Raw genomic sequence first — 18088 nt, 5'->3', positions numbered from 1 at the left:
AGGTGCTACTATCATCCCAATTTTATAGATGAGAAAACTGAGGCAAACAGAGGTTAAATGACTTGCTCAGGGTTACACAGCTAGTAAGTGTCTGAGGTGGCATTTGAACTCAGATCTTCCTGATTTCAGACACTGAACTGTGTTTACTGCACCACATAGTTGTGTCATCATATATATGCTGGCACATGTATACACATATACAGATAAACATACACATGTGTTGCATATGTGTGTGTATGTACACACACATAACCAATTTGGTATATTGTGTATATGTGTGTGTACACACATATATACACATATGCATAGGTATACACACATATATATGTACACATACATATATATATATACATATATATACATACATTTATTTATATATGGTGGCAAATATTGGCTATGTGTACACACGTACTTATACATACTCTTAGTTTTCTGTGCATTTTGTTTTATGCATTTACAAACAACATTCTGAGGAAAGGCCCACAGGCTTCACTAGCCTGCCAAAGAAGCCACATCAACAAAAAAGGTGAAGAATCCATGCTGTAGCTAGAGGAATACTGAGCTCTGTAGATAACAGTACCATAAAATAAGTAGCAGTTGCTTCCTTTTTCCTCTCTGTTTAAAAATTACTCCTACCATGTATTTTCATAGGGAGGTGTTGTGGTATTGTGAAAAGGGCATTCGTTTTGGAGTGCTGCTCTCGAGTCCTGATTCTGTCACTGAGTGACCTTCACCAAGATGCTTAATCTTTCTGAGCTACAGGTTCCTTCCTCTTCTATAAAATGAGAGGTTCAGATTAGGTGATTCCTAGTTCTACATTATCTGACTCCATCAAAGCCATTTAAACTGATCTAGGTGCTTTCTTGTAGGCCATTTCTTCAACATATCTCATGATTAAAAAACCCAGCAACTTTAAGATATTACATCACTATGTATCCCTCTTAGTTAAGGGAAAACTAAGGGTTTAATAATTCAGAACATTAAATGATTCCTCTGCAAGTGCCTTGGGAAACCTGTTATTATCACCTTTTCTTGGGGGACTGCCCTCACCATAGAATTTATCCAAAACAGTGTAAGAGCATCTCATAGCTGAAGGCCAAGCTGTACCTACCTCTTCCTAGGAATGAGCACAGTTTGTTAGGGGATTCCATCATGGCAGGGCACTGAAGGAGAAAAAGAGAATTTTATTTATGTTTTCTGTCAGATATTATGACTTGAAGAAGAGTTATTCCTTGAGGAAATTCTCCTTCCCTGTTCTAAATGATTGGTGCTGCATCTTTTATGTACAGACACATATCTTAATGACTTGGGCATCTGAATTTTTTAGCATTTAAGCAGCCAGTCTTTTATATAAAAGACAAAAAGGATCCACCTTGACTTGATAACTCAATGTGACTCTGACTCAGTCACACGTGGAATGTAATTAGCATCGAACAAACTGTCCTTGAAGCTGACCTTTTTGCCAGCCGTATGAAACATCCTGATAATATGCGCTATCTACACTTACTTAAAGGTTTATCATAGTACACTGCCAAGTCCTGAGAGCTGAGCACTTGGGTTGCCTGGCTTCTTTTAAAGATATTGATTATGTCATGATTGCTGGGAAATCTCCAATGGATTCATAATGATAGCCTGGAAAGGAATTAGAAGTTATTAAAAGAATAATATGAGTGGGGGATCTTACCTGTGATAACCCTCGATCCTAGTACTGTCCTTCTATGATTATGTCTAAATGATCCTGCATAGAGCTTGTTTATACATAGTTGTTAGCATGCTGTCTCCTTCGTTAGATGGTGAGCCCCTTGAGGGCAGGGATTGTCTTTTGCCTTTCCTTGTGTCCTTAGTGCTTTGCACATGACACTTAATTATTGCTTATTGACTGATTTTCTCACTTTAAGTGGGCAATGAATTTGCCTGAGGTGGAGAAGGGTAAAGAAGCCTGAAAGCTTACTTACTTGGGATTCAACACCAGGTCTATATCTGGCAGGGGAAGGTTGGAGACTAAATGAGGGGCTGAGAGGGGGGTGGAGAGTAGAATTTGCAAGTCACGCTTAAGCTACTCCTGCTCTCCTACCCCACTGTCATATAATGATTCATGGATCCCTTGAAGTGCTAAAATATTCTCTCCTCTGAAATATATATGTATATTTGTATGACTGTGTGTATATATATTTCAGAGCACTATATATATTTTAGTGAATATATTTGCGTGTATATATAAGAAAGTACTATATGTATATAGTTATGTAATTTTATATGTATACACATATGCATAAATGCACACTAGTGTATAAAATATATGTGTGTGTACACATGCACACATGTGTATACACATCACACTAACAGCACATGTGCATATCGCACATACATATGGGTGCATATGTACATGCATATTTAGATACACGTATATGCATCTGTATGTATGCATACTGATATACACACACAAAGTGTCCCAAACCTCTTCATTCATTTCTAAGCTATTTAACATTAAAATTACACTGGCTCAGGGGAAGCCTTGTATATAAGCTATCTTTCTTATTCTATATTTTTGGTCTTTATATTCTGTGTTGTTATTGGTTATAAACCTTTTTTGTGCTGGGGAGATGCTGCAGCCATCAATAGAAACAGGTAATTTATGACAGGGTCTGAGTAAGGATGAGGATTTCAGTTCTGAACATGTTGAGTTTAATGTTCTGCTAGGTCATCAAGATTGGAGTGTTTAGGAGGCACCTGAACATGTGAATGTGGAGCTCAAAGGAGAGATAGGAGAAGAGTCTATAGATCTGAGAGACATCTTTAAAGGGATGACAATTGAAGCCATGGGTGAAGAAGAGGTCTCCGAAGGGGAGGGGTTGTAGAGAGAGGAAAGAGAGGAAGGGTAAGGATATCTTAAGAGAAGCATGAACCTTAAAATCAGGAGTTAGGCAGGTGGGAAATGCATCAGGATATGTAGCAGAAGTCCTTGGGGAAGACAGTGCCATAACAAAAAGGAATGGGTGATCCCTGGTATACTTCCTGCAGAAAGATCAACAAGAATGATACTTGAGGTAGGATCATTGAATTTCACAGCTAAGCCATCATGACGTTTCCAAAGAATGGAGCTAGAAACCAGATTGTAGTAAGATGATGAATAAGTAGGTGGGAGGAAATGTTACCATCCCTTCCACCATTCCTGTCCCCCAAATTGGACTGTCATTCAGTCTTTATTTCTTTAGTTTGTTCACAAAAATACAGTGACAGACTGTATCTACTGCATCCTCTATGACTTAGGTCACACAGATAATAAATTGCACACTTGGGATTCAAACCCAAATTCCCTAACTCCAAATCTCAAATTCTGTCTCTCCTGGAGTCATTAAATGGCGGGAAAATAAAAATTATATACACATACATACGATATATAGTCCTATGTGTGTGTATATACACATGTGAATATATGTATATACAGATATTATTCTATATCATAAATATGTATGGATAATAGAAGTTACATACATACATGGATATATAGCTATTATATCTCTCTCTATAACTACATATCTCTTTTATACAGACCATATTTCCACTTTTCTTCTTGCTTTCCCTTCCATGTCATATATGTGTGTAAATACGTATCTGTGTGTATATATGTGTGTGTGTGTGTGTGTGTGTGTGTGTGTGTGTGTGTGTATCTGGGGGGTGTTTACATATGGGCATACACACATATATACACATATATAAATAGTGTTTGAATTACTTGGGTAAAGTAATAATGTTAAATTTAATTTTGTAACAATGGTGGTCATTCATGCTGCCAGCTAACACCAAGCTTACTCAGAACAGTTGACCTTAACCATATGAAACCAGACTGAGCTAGATTCTCCAGTTTTAATTAGTGCTCTGTCCATTGAGCAGTGGATTTTATGCCATATATGTGTATTTCATTGCTCTTTTGTTGTGTTTTTAATTTGGTGACTTTAGGATATTATTCTGCCTAAGACGTGGCTCTTAAAGAGCATACTTCATTGACTCCTAGAGATATTGCAGGACCACTGGTATGAGTAAATCAAACATGTCAAAGGTCATTCAAAGCCACAATGAAGCAAGATCAGTAGCACTAAAAAGGAAAAAAAAATGTGGTCCCAAATGGAAAACACCACCAAGAACTGATAGGTCATTGCTGTGTAATAGCCCAGTTAATTCTCAGAAAATGAGAAAAGGCCTATAGAAGGACCTAGCAGTTGGAGAGGTTGTTAATGATATCTCTGCAGTGAGGCAGAGATTTCTCGAAATTGAAAAATCAGTGAAAAGGGAAATAAAAAACAAAACAAACAAAAAATCCAAACAGCTGCTAGACTCTGTTATGAAGGGGAAAAAAAGGCTTCTCATGGGCAAGACAATACAAATACAGAGGTAGTAAAGGTCGCAAAATAGGAAATTTTCCTAATGAATCTCACTTTTTCATTCAAGAGTATACCAAAATCATTGACTAATCTTAACATCTGGACATTTTCATCAGGCTGTAAAATATCACTCAAAAAGATATTTTGGGAATTTTTTCTTACTTCCAGTTGGCCTGGAAGATTCATTGAGAGAAGGATGAATTCTGATAAATATAAAGATCTACTAACAAACATAGGGGTAGCAAGGTGGCACAGCGGATAGAACCCAGGGCCTAGAATAAAGAATACCTGAGTTCAAATCCAGCCTTGGACTGTGTGTTCCTGTTTGCCTTACTTTGCTCATCTGTAAAATGAGCTGGAGAAGGAAATAGCAAACCACTGCAGTATCTTTGCCAGAAAACCCCAGATTGGGTCACGAAGAGTTGGACACAACTGAAATGACTCAAAAACACATACGTAGGTGTTCTATAATAACCAAAACTTTATAATTATAGCAATAATTATATATATATATATGTGTGTGTGTGTGTGTGTGTGTGTATGTAAATTATATGAGTTCTCAGGTCATTGAAGCAAGTTTATCTACATCCTTCATAGATTCAACTAGATATAACATTTATTAAGCACTTACCATATGCCAGGAAACATGCAAGCCACTGATAATACAAGCAAAAAGAACAATGGTCCCTTCGTTTAAGGAGATTAAATTCTACAAGGAAGACAACAAAGGGCAAGGTGGAAGAGCAGCATAAAGAGTTGGGGCAGGGAGAGGTTGGGAAGGGAAGTAGGAGTGAACTGGGTTAGAAGTGAAGATGGTTGTCATGGGTACTTCTACAAATGGAGGCTGGGGAGGAACTCACCAAAAAGAGTAGGAGGCTGGTGAGTGGAGTCATTGTCATTGTGAAGGAGCTGCTGGGGAAGAGGTGGGAAAGTCATAGGAGGCTGAGCCAGGTTAGTAGTTGAATTCATTTCTTAACCTTTTTTAACCATTATATAATTATAGAAATAATTATGATTCTATAATTAGAGAAATTACCAAATAGAATTAGAATTATCAGTCAATAAACATTCATTAAACACCTACTATGTGCTAGGCACTGTGCTAATTGCTGGGGATACAAATATGAAAGAAACAGTCCCTGACCTCAAGGAGTTTACAATCTAAAGGGGAAGACAAAGTACAAAAAGCTGCTGAAAGGGGGTGGGGAGAAGGAGAAGGTACCTGACAAGAGGGCATGGTGGAGAAGTCAGAGAAGTCCTAAAGTTGTAAAGCCAGGTAAGAAATGATGAAATGTCTGAGCTGAGCTCTCTCTTTAAATTGAGGTTTGGAGTTTGTAGCCCCACCCTCCAATCAGAAAGGCAGAGGGAATTGATGAGGTGGGAACAGCTAGGTGGCACAGTGGATAGAACTGGTGCAGGAAGATTCATCTTCTTGAGTTCAAATCTGGCCTCAAACACTTCCTAGCTATGTGACCCTAGGCAAGTCACTGCACCTTTTTGCCTCAGTTTCCCTTTCTGTAAAATGAGCTAGAGAAGAAAATGGCAAACCTACCTAATATCTCTGCCAAGAAAACCCTGGATGAGGTCATGGAGAATTGAACAAGACTGAAAAATGACTAAACAACAACCATATTGATGAGGTGGGGTCTTACAAGATGGTAAGGGAACTTCCTGGGACATTAGACAGAATACTGAAACATGACCTTTTATCATGCCACATGTCACAAAAGGTTAAGAAATTCATACCACTGCTAACCTGGCTCAACCCCCCCCTCACCCCACGACTTTCCTACCTCTTCTCTAGCAGCTCCTTCACACTGACAATGAATCCATTCACCAGCCTCCTACTCTCTTTGGTGAGTTCCTCCCCAACCTCCATTTGTGGAAGTATCCATGACAACCATGTTCACTTCTAACCCAGCTCCATTCCATCTCCCTTCTGAACCTCTCCCGTCTTTACACTACTTTTCCACCTCACTCCTCTCATCTTCCCATTGTAGAATGCAGTCTCCTTGAGGGAAGGGACTGATGTTCTTCTGGCTTGTATTCTCTCTGCTTTGCATGGTGCCTGGCACGTGGTAAGCTCTTAATAAATGCTTTATCTAGTCGAATCTACAAAGGATGTAGATATATTTGCTTCGGTGACTAGAAAGCTCACATAATTTAAACCCCATTGAAAATTTATGGACTATACTCAAGGCTAGATTTTTTAAAAATGGGCTGTTAATGTCCAGGTGTGTTTTCATAAAGAAGAATTACGGAATATGTGTCAAAATCTTGTGAGCTCAATGCCAAATTGTATACAGGCTCTTGCAGCAAAAGGAAGACCTATTGTATATTAAAAATGTTTAAAGATATAAAAAACTTTTAAGGTGCATTATATAAGTCAATAAATGTAATTATTTTGCTTTGTCTCAAGTAAATTGAACTTTAGGAACTCATTGAACTTCTCGAGTCCTCAGTTTCCTTATCTGTAAAATGAGAGGGTTGGATTAAATCTTGTTTAACTCCCTGCCTTTGGAAAAACTCTGATCCTATGATTTTATGACTAAATTTTCCCCTGCACACTCCTATGTTACGATCCCAGCTTGGTTAGGGATTTAATGATTTGTAATTGACTCTAAATGCCTCAGTATTTAGTACCCAGCTAAGGCCTCTGTATTATTCCCCAATGACACCATTTCTAAAGGCGTTGGCAGACAGACCTCCACCCTTTCCTTGAATATATCTAGGGATGCTACTTTATGGTTGAAAGAGATAAATAATTGATAAATAATTTTCACTTTAAGTTTACTTTTTTTTGATATGCACAGTCTTTGGCCTCAAGGAACACCTCCTCCTTTCTTCTTAAAGAGGCAGCTGGTAGCACAGTGGATAGAGCTCTGAGCCTGAAGTCAGGAAGACCTGAGTTCAAATATGACCTCAGACACTTACTAGTTGTGTGACCTTGGGCAAGTCATTTATCCTCTGTTTGCCTCAGTTTCTTCATCTGAAAAATGGAAATAATAATAACATCTATTTTGCAAGATTGTGAGAATCAAATGAGATAATAATTATAAAGCACTTAGCATAGTGCCTGGCATGTAGTAGGTGGTTAATAAATGCTTATTCCCTCTCCTTCCCTTTGCTTCTTTTCCCCATAAGGTTTCTTAGAAAACTCAGTTCAATCCAATAAACATTTATTAAACACCTAGTAAGTGCAAAGCCCAGTGTTAACCATAGGGAATACACTGGAGTTTATGGTCTACTGGGAGTTGTGAAGGAAAGTGATATAACATATAGCCAGATAAGTAAATACAAAGTATATGCAAAATAATACAAAGTAATAAGAGCAGCTAGGTGGCACCACAGTGATTAAGAGTGCCAGACCTGTAGTCAGGAAGACTTGAGTTCAAATCCTGCCTTAGACACTTACTAGCTGTATGACCCTGGGCAAGTTACTTAATTTCTGTTTGCCTCAATTTCCTCTTCTGTAAGATGGAGATAGAAAAAGCATTTCCCTCAAAAGGTCATTGTGAAGATTAAATGACATATCTCACGTACAATGTTTTGTAAACCTTCATGTGCTGGTAATAATATTTCAAGAAGGAAAGAAAGTTAACAACTTGGTGAAACAGAACAAGACCTCTATGATAGTAATGAGAAAAAATTGGGACTTTTTGAACTAACACATCATTGGCATTCTAAATGAGGTTGGCTAAAATACGTATAAATATGCATAATGTGTTTCCTCTTGAATTGTACTGTGATTTTGGTGGGAAGCAGTTGTGGAAGAACAAAGCTCCCCCCTTGCTCTTTCCTCTTCCCAGTACTAATTCAAAGTGGGGGAGGGGACGAGAAAACAACCACCTCCTCCTAAATGTGAAATATACCACACACAGAAAGGAAAGTCGCTGAATTATAGAATCATAAAATTCCATGGGCCAGAAAGAGCCTTGCAGGTCATCTCCCCAGCTTAAATCTGTCGGCTACATAAAACCCACAGAGAATGCACTTTCTTGTTTAGAAACATTCAAGTAAAATCTAAAGTGTAAGTGAGGAGAATCTGTCTAGGAGCAGACAGAGGGTTAATTTGACACATGCTAGAGCTCCTTTGGGAAAATGTTCCCCTCTTTAAAGTTTAAATAAAGTGGGGTTTTTTTTGTTTGTTTCAAATAAAACTAAAATTAGCTGGCATGAACTCTCAGCTGTATGTATGGAAGAATAGGACACATCTTTTAGATTGAGAAGGAATCCTAGAAACATGGAATGTCAGAATTGGAAGGGACTAATCTCTTTATTTCCTGTTGGGGGCTGAGTCCTTGGCTTGAGGTAAAGTGACATGAATTAGAGCTAGTGGCAAAGTCTGGAATAGATCCCCTTGTAAGGGCCGGTCAGTGGTTTTCACACATACTCACACTTCTAACTGATACTACCACCAGGTGGCAGTAGGGAGCTGCCCTCCTGCCCCCCACTGTGAGGGTGCCCTTCAGGAGTCAATGTACTGAATTAGTACTTTTACTCTCTGTAGTTACCTTCTATCCCTTGTTTTATCCTTGCTCTATGAGATAATGCTCTATGTTCAAATGAGATAATAGCCATAGTCTGGCACATAGTAGGTGCTATAGAAATGCTTATTCTCTCATCTCTGTGGGGCAGTGTATGGATCTGTATAGAAATTTGTGTTTAGTTCTGAGTCTGCATGCTTTGATTAACCCTGCTTCTTTTTAAGCCTGTATTTCAAAACACCCTAATATAGCAGCTTTGTTCTTTCTGGAAACAGACATGCTACATACATCCTTTTTACTCTTAAAAAGAATCAGTGATTTAATCCATAATTCTTAATGACCAGAGAACAAAATGCTATGGCTCTCTCTGCATCCATGTGCTTTTTCTAATGCTTCCTGTTAAGGCAAAGCTGTGAGGTGGCATTGTTCCACTAATCCTAGAGTACCACTTCATTAGTATGCCTAATAATGGAAAGAGTTGTAGCCCCAAGACATTGAGAGCCTGCTATGCACACTTCTAGGAAAGTCCTCCTCTGGGACCGCATCATAGGATGGACATTCTGGGAGAGTAATCTGTCAGGGCTCCAGCTAAGTCATTTCACCAAGTTAGTTCCTATATAGGCCTGGTGACAAACTATGGTCTTTTCCTGCTGCCTCCTCTCCTTGACCCTCTGTTTCTTCTCTCCCTGTTCCTCTCTTTCTTGCTTTCCTCCTCCTACCCTCCTTCGTCTTCTTTCCCTATTCCTCTTCTTCTCTGTTTGTGTTTTTATGCATCTGTCTATCTATCTATCTATCTATCTATCTATCTATCTATCTATCTATCTATCTATCTATCTTATATGCCTTTTGGGCACAGCAACTCAAGGAGGCAACCATCTGCTATGTCAGGGAAAGTTTTCAATTTGCATCAAAGGAGAGGCTACCCACACTGAAGAAACCATGGCTCTTTGGAGAGTAAAGTAGTAAACTCATGTGCACGTCCATGTGAGCACACATGCGCGTGTGCACGCACACACACAGACCAGTTTTGAATTATTTAATTATTTGTCATGACTAAGCCTATATGCAGCATCTGTTATTCTTGAGCTGAACAAACACATGCTTGTAATTCAGGTGTTCCTTCATTAAATAACAATAAAATCAAGGATTTAAATTTGACAGAGATATTTTGGCACATTCCAAGGAAAACCAAACTAACAGCAAATACAATGGAAACATAGTAGGTTGCATTTCTTCCATACCTAAGGGCTGCTTTTCTATAGGCCTAATATGATTTCTTTTAGAGTCAGAGGTTATGAGCTGGTTGTTTATGTTCATATCTGAACTGCAGTCAGCAGTTCTGTGGGAACTGCTGTACAATAACTATTTAACTAGCATCTGCATTACCCCTACCTTAGTAGCAAACAGAACTTGAACCTGAATCTTAGCCTTTATCACGTAAGTACCTACTGTGTGCCAGGCACTGTGCCAAGTAAGTGCTGGAGACACAAAGAAAAGCAAAACAAAACAAAATGAGATAATCCTTGATCTCCCGGAGCTCCTAGTCTAAGGGCAGGTATATTTCAGAAGAAATAACCTGGGTACATTCAGGTGTAGGACAATAATGTTTTCATAGATCTACCTGATAAAATTAAATTCCATTTAATTCAATAAATAGTGATTAAACAACTACTATTTTATGTGGAAGGTACTAGGAACTAGTAATTGAAAAAAGGTCCCTGCCCTTTAAGAGCTCATATTCTTTGGCGAAGAGGGAAGGATACAACATTGGTTTAGATAAGCATAATACAAGGTAAATTGAAGAACAGGAACACTGTCTGGGCTTATAGAGAAGGCTTCACAGAAGATGTCTCAGCAGAGGTATGCCTTGAAGGGAGAAAAAGATGCTAAGAGGCAGCAAAGGGTAGGCACCCCACTCATAGGGCCATTGATTACCCACAAAAATACACGGTCAAAATAGTTCACAGAAATTCTGCTTTCAGAATGGTTGGGCTCATTAATGGAAAGTGGGGGTGTTGGGATTTTTGAACCAAACATATGCTTGCCATTACTCAAAGCAGCCACCACAGCCTATTGTGGGTTTTCAACATCTTTTTCCATCCAGAACCCCAGAAGTGGAAAAGATATCAGGTTAACGTGATCTCCAAATGCCAGAGTCCAGACAATAGACGTCTCTAAGAGCACAAAGTAGGGGTCAAGAGTCAAGGACATTGCTGTCACTGACCTTGGGACATAGACTCATCATCACCATCAAATTCTTTGCCCTGTGCTATTTCTTAGGACATCCAGCACTTTTTTGGTACAGTCTACCCCTAAGCTCTTCCTCAAAATGGAAGTTCTGGGGGGAATTCATCCATGGAAGAAGAAGGCTACAAGGATTGAAGAAGAAGGCAGCTGAGGAGGCATGGTGACTAACTCCAAAGAGTGAAGCATGACTGGTCTAGGACCTTCCTCAAAGTGGACATTTAAGGCTGAATATAGGCTATCAAGGGGGAAGAGGATTGGTGCCCTCTTTGATTACTGGCAGCAAATTTTGGTTATTTGCATAAAATATTTGGTTATTGCACCTTTCTGTTCCACAGATGAAATCTCTGCCTCCCTGATTTGAGATAACATGAAGAGGATCTAGACTGAACTTCTTAACCATTTCTGTGTGTCATAGACCCTTTGGCCAATCCCTGGTGAAACCTATGGACCCCTTCTCAGAATATTATTTTTAAACACATAATGCAAGATATTCAGGATTATAATGGAAACTAATTATATTAAAATATAATTATCAAAATGTTCAAACAAGTTCACAGACCTTAGGTTAAGAACTTCTGGTCCTAGATGGTCCAGTAGATGCAGCACTTAGGTTCCTGGAGTCAGGAAGACTTGAGTTCAAATCCAGCCTTGAACACCAGATGCGTAATCATTTAATCTCTGTTTGCTTCAATTTGCTCAACTATAAAATAGAGTGATAATAACACCTACTTTGCTTTCAAAGATTTCATGAGGATGAAATGAGATAATATTTGTAAAATGCATGTCCTAGTGCCCGCTGCATAGTAGGTACTATATTAATACTTCTGCTGCTGCTGCTGCTGCTACTTCCGCTAGGGTCCTCTAGAGGGCACTGAGAAGGCTGACACTGGCCACTTCTAGCTCCGCACAAATTCCAGAAATCTTACAATCAGGATTATAGAATTTAAAGTTAGAAATAGTTTTTTTTAAAGGCAATTAGGGTTAAGTGACTTGCCCAGGGTCACATAGTTAGTAAGTGTCAAGTGTTTGGTGTGAGGCCAAATTTGAACTCAGTGCTCTATCCACTGCACCACCTTGCTGCCCTAGAAATAGCTTTTGCCTTTATCTTGGAGGTTATCTACTCTATTCCCCACAAGTACTTTCTAGTCAATAAGCATTCATTCAAAAAGCATTCATTAGATGCCTACTATATGCCAAGACCAGTCAAACACTGGGGATACAAAGGTCAAACAACAACAATGATAACAACAAATCAACCAGCCAGTTCCTGCTCTCAAGCAGCTTACAGTCTAACTGCAAGGGTGGGGAACCTGCAGCCTTGAGGCTACATGTGGCCCTTTAGGTCCTCAAATATGGCCTTTTGACAGAATGCAAACCACAGAAGAAATCCCCTTAATAAAAGGATTTGTTCTATAAAACTTGGAGTCAGTCAAAAGGCTGCATCCGAGGACCTAGAAGGCAACATGCAGTCTTGAAGACACAGGTTCCACACCTCTGCAGATAAGAGAGGTTAAGTGAACAAAGCAACAGGGGAAGTGTGGGCCCTCTCCCCAATTCTCCCGACTCACTGAGTCTGGACTCTTTCCAATTCATTACACTGACCTGATCGCATACAGATCAGTGATCTCCAAATTCTAAAGGCTTAAAATTGCTGATCAATTAAAATGCAACTGTGTTAATCATAACCAATTTTACATTTAATTTAATTTAACCAATTTAAGCCAATTTAAACCAGTAACCTATTTGTTATCATGTTTCCATCCCTGCATATTAATAATAAGCCACATTTCTATTGTACTTAAAAGTCTGTGGAGTTCCTTTTCTCCAACAGTCCTCTGAGATGTGGTACCAGCAACACTTGCCAGATGAGGAAGCTGAGGCTTAGGGTAAAACGACTTATCTGAGGCCACACAGAAACTGAGTGCCAAATCCAGGATGTGAGCCTAGGTCTTCAAACCTCCAATGCAGCACTCTTTCTCCCATGCCAAGAGTTTGCAATAATGTACTATATGTACTTTCTGTAGCTGAGATTCAGCAGAAAATAGGACCTTTAAACAGATATGGTAATTACAGCACATAATTCTAAATTGAATAGTAGGAAAAGAGGTGACAGAAGCAAATATTCCATTTAGCTTATATCTGGTTATTTTTATATTATTATTTTTAATGTGTTTTGTCACCTCAGCTGGTACACATATTCTCGCCCTGATCTTTATATCCTGTATTTTGGGTAGCATAATTAAATTGCTTAAGTGACTTATGTGCCTGGCACATCTGGTGCAGGTGGTGGGGGTGGGTGGGGCAGGGAGGGAGATGGTGGCATAGCACATATGAAGAGATGGTCCACACAGCATAATTGCTCACATTTATTTTATTTGCAAAGACGGCCATTCCTCAGGGAAAGCAGCCAGGCAAACAGAAAGGCAAAACAAAATTTGAGCCCCTGCTATCTTTGGGAGTTGGCTTGCCTATAGGCAGTAGGGCAGACCAAATGGTCTTTTGAAGGCATCCAGGAATAATACTTTACAAACAAAATTTTTCCATTCAGAGAAATAAGACTATAGTGCAATATCCAATAATATAATACTTGATACCATACTGTATATGAATTTTGAAGTAAATATATGTAATGCAACTATCGTTTATAATAATGATTCCTTTAGACAGGGTTTTAAAGTTTGCAAAGTGTTTTTGCACCCGGTTTTTGCCTCTTTTGATCCTCAAAACTCTAGGACAGGAATACCTGTCTTAATAATGTCTTCCAATTTTAAGGAGAAGAAAACTTGAGATTTAAAGTGAAGAAATTTCCTCTGGTTGCTCAGTGAGTCAGTGGTAGAGTTGAAACTTAGATCCAGATATGCTAAGTCCAGTGATTTTTCTCATTTCTATTTGGTCTTAAATTCTAAATAAAATTAAAATAAAATTCTAATTAAATCTAATAAAATTTAAAGGATCTCTTGCCTTCTCCTAGAATAATTTTTCTCTCTAAAATTATAATTCCAAATTATAAGATTAGCTGGTCATGGTATATAAGATCCCTTCTAGCTTGAACTCCAATGATCTTATGATGAATACAAGCAAAAAACCACAATAATATGTGATAAGTACACATAAGGGGCAGCTAAGTAGCACCTGAGTTCAAATGCAGCCTCAGACACCTACTAGCTATGTGACCCTGGGCAAGTCACTTAACTCAGTTTGCCTCAATTTCCTCACCTGTAAAATAAGCTGGAGAAGGAAACTGCAAACCACTCCAGTGTCTATGCCAAGAGAACCTCAAATATGATTGCTAAAAGTTGGACACGACTGAAACAACTGAACAACATATTATAGAACAGAGTCAAAGCCTGAGGGAAAACACTTAAGGTCCCGTCAGTAAGGAGACACAAAGTCAGGATTCAAATCTAGGTTATCTGAATCCAAATTCGCCAATCTTTTCTTTTTGACCTATTAGAATATAATTGATCAACAAACATTTATTATGACATCTACTGTGTGCCAGTGGATACAAAAACAAAAATGAAACAATATATGTCTTCAAGGAAATTATATTGTATCTAGGAACCCAACTATATTGTTTTCATATAAATATGTACTATATGGCATATTTATACACATATGCACATATATATAAAAATAAATATGCACTGTATGAAAACAACTAGATGGTTTTCATATAAATACATATGAAATAAAAACAGGTTTATATAAGAGAGTTGAGGGGATCAGCAAATGCTTCATGAAGGGTTAGAAGACATCCTTGAAGACAGGATGACTTTGTATTTAAGCTTTACATTTTCCCCTTCCTTCTCTCCTCCCACCCCTCCCCCATTCCTGTCTTTATCCCATTAATACAATATATGCTAAGTCCCCAGTGATAGAATTAGATGATAGAACCACAACTAGAACCCAAATGTCCTGACTCCTCTCCCTGCATTTTTTTCCTCTGTGCCATGGCACCACAATACCTTATCTTAGTCACACTGTCCTCAATAAAAGGCAAAGACCTCTCCTCCCTACCCCCATCCCCTTCCTCCTCATGGATCATCACTTTTGTTTGCAAGAAGGAAAGCAATGTCATAGGAAGTTACTGAACAATTCATTTTCATCCTCCAAGCTCTGAGATTCATTGTTAGTATTGATTGAAGGTCTCTTGTTCAATTTCAGCTGAAGCACCTGAGTCATTTTTCCTTAATGCAGAGCAGTGTTTGTTGCAAGGTTCTATAGGACTATACATCAATTCTGCCACTTCTAAATGGTGTGTTCTCTTAATATTCTACATCCATTCTATAACATGAGGGAACCTCCTGAAAATACGTGGATAGATAGAAAGATAGGTAGGTAGGTAGATAGATAGATAGATAGATAGATAGATAGATAGATAGATAGATAGATAGATAGATGATAGAGATAGATAGATAGATAGATAGATAGATAGATAGATAGATAGATAGATAGATAGATAGATAGATAGATAGATAGGTAGATAGATAGATAGATAGATAGATAGATAGATAGATAGATAGATAGATAGATAGATAGATAGAGATAGATGGATGGATGGATAGTTGGATAGATAGTTAGATTTATAAAATCAAAAGAAACATGCCTTTTATAGATGGGAAGATTTTAAATGTTTTTTCCCCCAAAGACCTATATTCTCCCCTCACAGTACTAAAATTAATCATGGGCTTTTTTTTGTTTTAGTATATCCTTGGTTCAAAATCACTTTATAGGTAGATGTGGTCCTGAAATGCTGGCCATGAATTACATTTTTGTAAATTAAATAATGTTTAAATGCATAAGGAGACATTGTTATGGAAGAAATTCTGTGGTAAATCCTTTGGTACAGATATTAGCCACTGTTTAATAAATTTAATAAATTAATAAATTCAATTTAATTCAGCCAATGTTTTATTAAGTTCCTATTATTGTCAAAGTTCTGTGCTTGGGGCTCAGGATACAAAAATGTAAAACAATATGGGCCTTGTCCTCAAGGAAATTACAGTCTAATGGGGATAAGGGTGGCATACTACTTGTACACCATTACACAAAATTGAGTATAAGTCTCCTGATGACATGTACCCACTCACTTTGATGATTTATCTCTGGGTCTAATCGATGTCTTTTCCCACAAAGAGTCTATGAAGGGGGTTAAGAAGAATGTCCTCATATATAGCCTCAGTGTGGACTTGTCATCACTTACTCATTTGCTAGACTCATTTCATGGGGATCAGCATGGGGATCCAGCATTAGATTGTAACCTCCTTGAGGGCAGAGTCTGCTTTTTGTCTCCGTTTGTATTCCCCAGCATTTAGCACAGTGCCAGAAACATTGTAGGCACTTAATAAATGTTTATTGATTGATTAATCAAGGTCACTTGCTGAATAGACATAATTGGGGTTTATATCTCTATTTGTTGTCTTTTCCTTTTCCTTTCCTTTTTAATCTTGCCTTAAAACTTAGCCTTTACTTTTCCAAGAACTTTTAAAGCTTTTGTTCCTCTAAAGCTCTGTTGCTTCACCATCCTTCCCACCAATACACTCTTCTGCTGTTTTAGAACCATTTTTTTTTGGTGAAGTTCAAGGGGAGAAAGAAGAGGAAGTTCAGTTCTGGCCCATGTCTACCACTTTAGCACTATTGTAATGGAAAGAACATTGGATTTTCAAAACAAAAGATAGAGCTTCAAATCCTGGCTCTGCAACTCTGACTAACTCTGAACAATTTTTTCCCTCCTCCTTGACCCTCAGTTTCCTCTTTTAAAAATTTTTTTTTTTTATGTAACCACCAAATGTCAAGTCTAGCCAGTAACCTGATCTTATTTACCAAAAGAAGTAGGAATTAAACAATTTCAAACTCACCCACCATCACAGGGAGCTCTGGGGAAATGCTAACTTTTATGTGGTTTCCAGAGAAGGGACCTGCTGTCCTCAGATCCATTTCTTTCTGATCAACAATATTTGTCTCATTAGTTTAAGGGTAAGTATATTGTTGTTGTTCAGTTGTTTCAGTCACGTCCTACTCTTTGTTACCCCATTTGAGGTTTTCTTGGCATGGGTGCTAGAGTGGTTTGCCATTTCCTTCTCCAGCTTATTTTACAGATGAGGAAACTGAGGCAAACTGGATTAAGTGACTTGCCCAAGGTCACACAGCTAGTAAGTGTCTGAGGCCAGATTTGAATTCAGGACATGGGTCTTCCTGACCTCAGGCCCAGCACTCTATCCACTTGTACTACCTAGCTGCCCTGTCATGCAAGTAAGCAGCAAATCCAAGAGTATAAGCCACGTTCACAGTACTCTTCTCATCGTTCCTGGTATCTTGGGCTAGAACTCTATAGAAACATTGTTATAAATAGTTCTAAAGTTCTATAATTGTATTTGAACTGCATGTCAGCTACTTCAATAATTCAAGTACTGGTGATTCCAACAGTGGGAGTATGCCTTTGCCTGAGCCAGGTTCAATTCTTTAGTGATTTAGGAGGCAATCTTTCTAAGCTGCTATGGTTTATTTATTTTTTTAGTGTATTCTCTGTAGCCTGCCTTCCAGTGATGAGTTTTTCTATGCTTAGATGGTCTATAAGTGGACAAAAGACAACACAAAGGTCTCTAGACCCATCAGGTACTTTTCAAGCCTTAATGCATTATTAGAAATGTGAATTATTATTATGTAAGCTTGTCAATCGATTAATAAGCATTTATTAGATGACTGCAACATAAATAAAAGTAAAATGGGCCCTGTCTGCAAAGGTCTCAAATTTTATTGAAGGAAAACACCTACATGCTTATTTGTAATTTTTGTGGGAGAAAGGGTTGGGGATGCTAGCAGCTGGGAAGAATAGGAAAAACTTCACCTAAAAGTGATTTTTGTAACTGGGGGTTCTAAATGGCAGTGGTGAGGAGGGAGTATTTCCAGGTTTGGTTGCCAGCCAGTACAAAGATATGAAGCCAGGAATGGACTTGCTTATATGTGGAA

General features: G+C 38.3%; 1 protein-coding gene across 3 annotated transcripts in view; it reads left to right on the top strand.

Annotated features, from left to right (window-relative positions):
- Positions 1-18088, top strand: part of ZMAT4 (zinc finger matrin-type 4) — a 732744-nt gene that overhangs the window by 339349 nt on the left and 375307 nt on the right. The gene's annotated exons all lie outside the window — the stretch shown is intronic.

This window comes from Phascolarctos cinereus, unplaced genomic scaffold (genome assembly GCF_003287225.1).
Source record: "Phascolarctos cinereus isolate Bilbo 61053 unplaced genomic scaffold, phaCin_HiC Scaffold_2;HRSCAF=192, whole genome shotgun sequence".
In the NCBI taxonomy this organism is placed as follows: Eukaryota; Metazoa; Chordata; class Mammalia; order Diprotodontia; family Phascolarctidae; genus Phascolarctos; species Phascolarctos cinereus.
The sequence above is the reverse complement of the archived record's forward strand: the minus strand, read 5'-3'. Positions and strand labels throughout refer to the sequence as shown.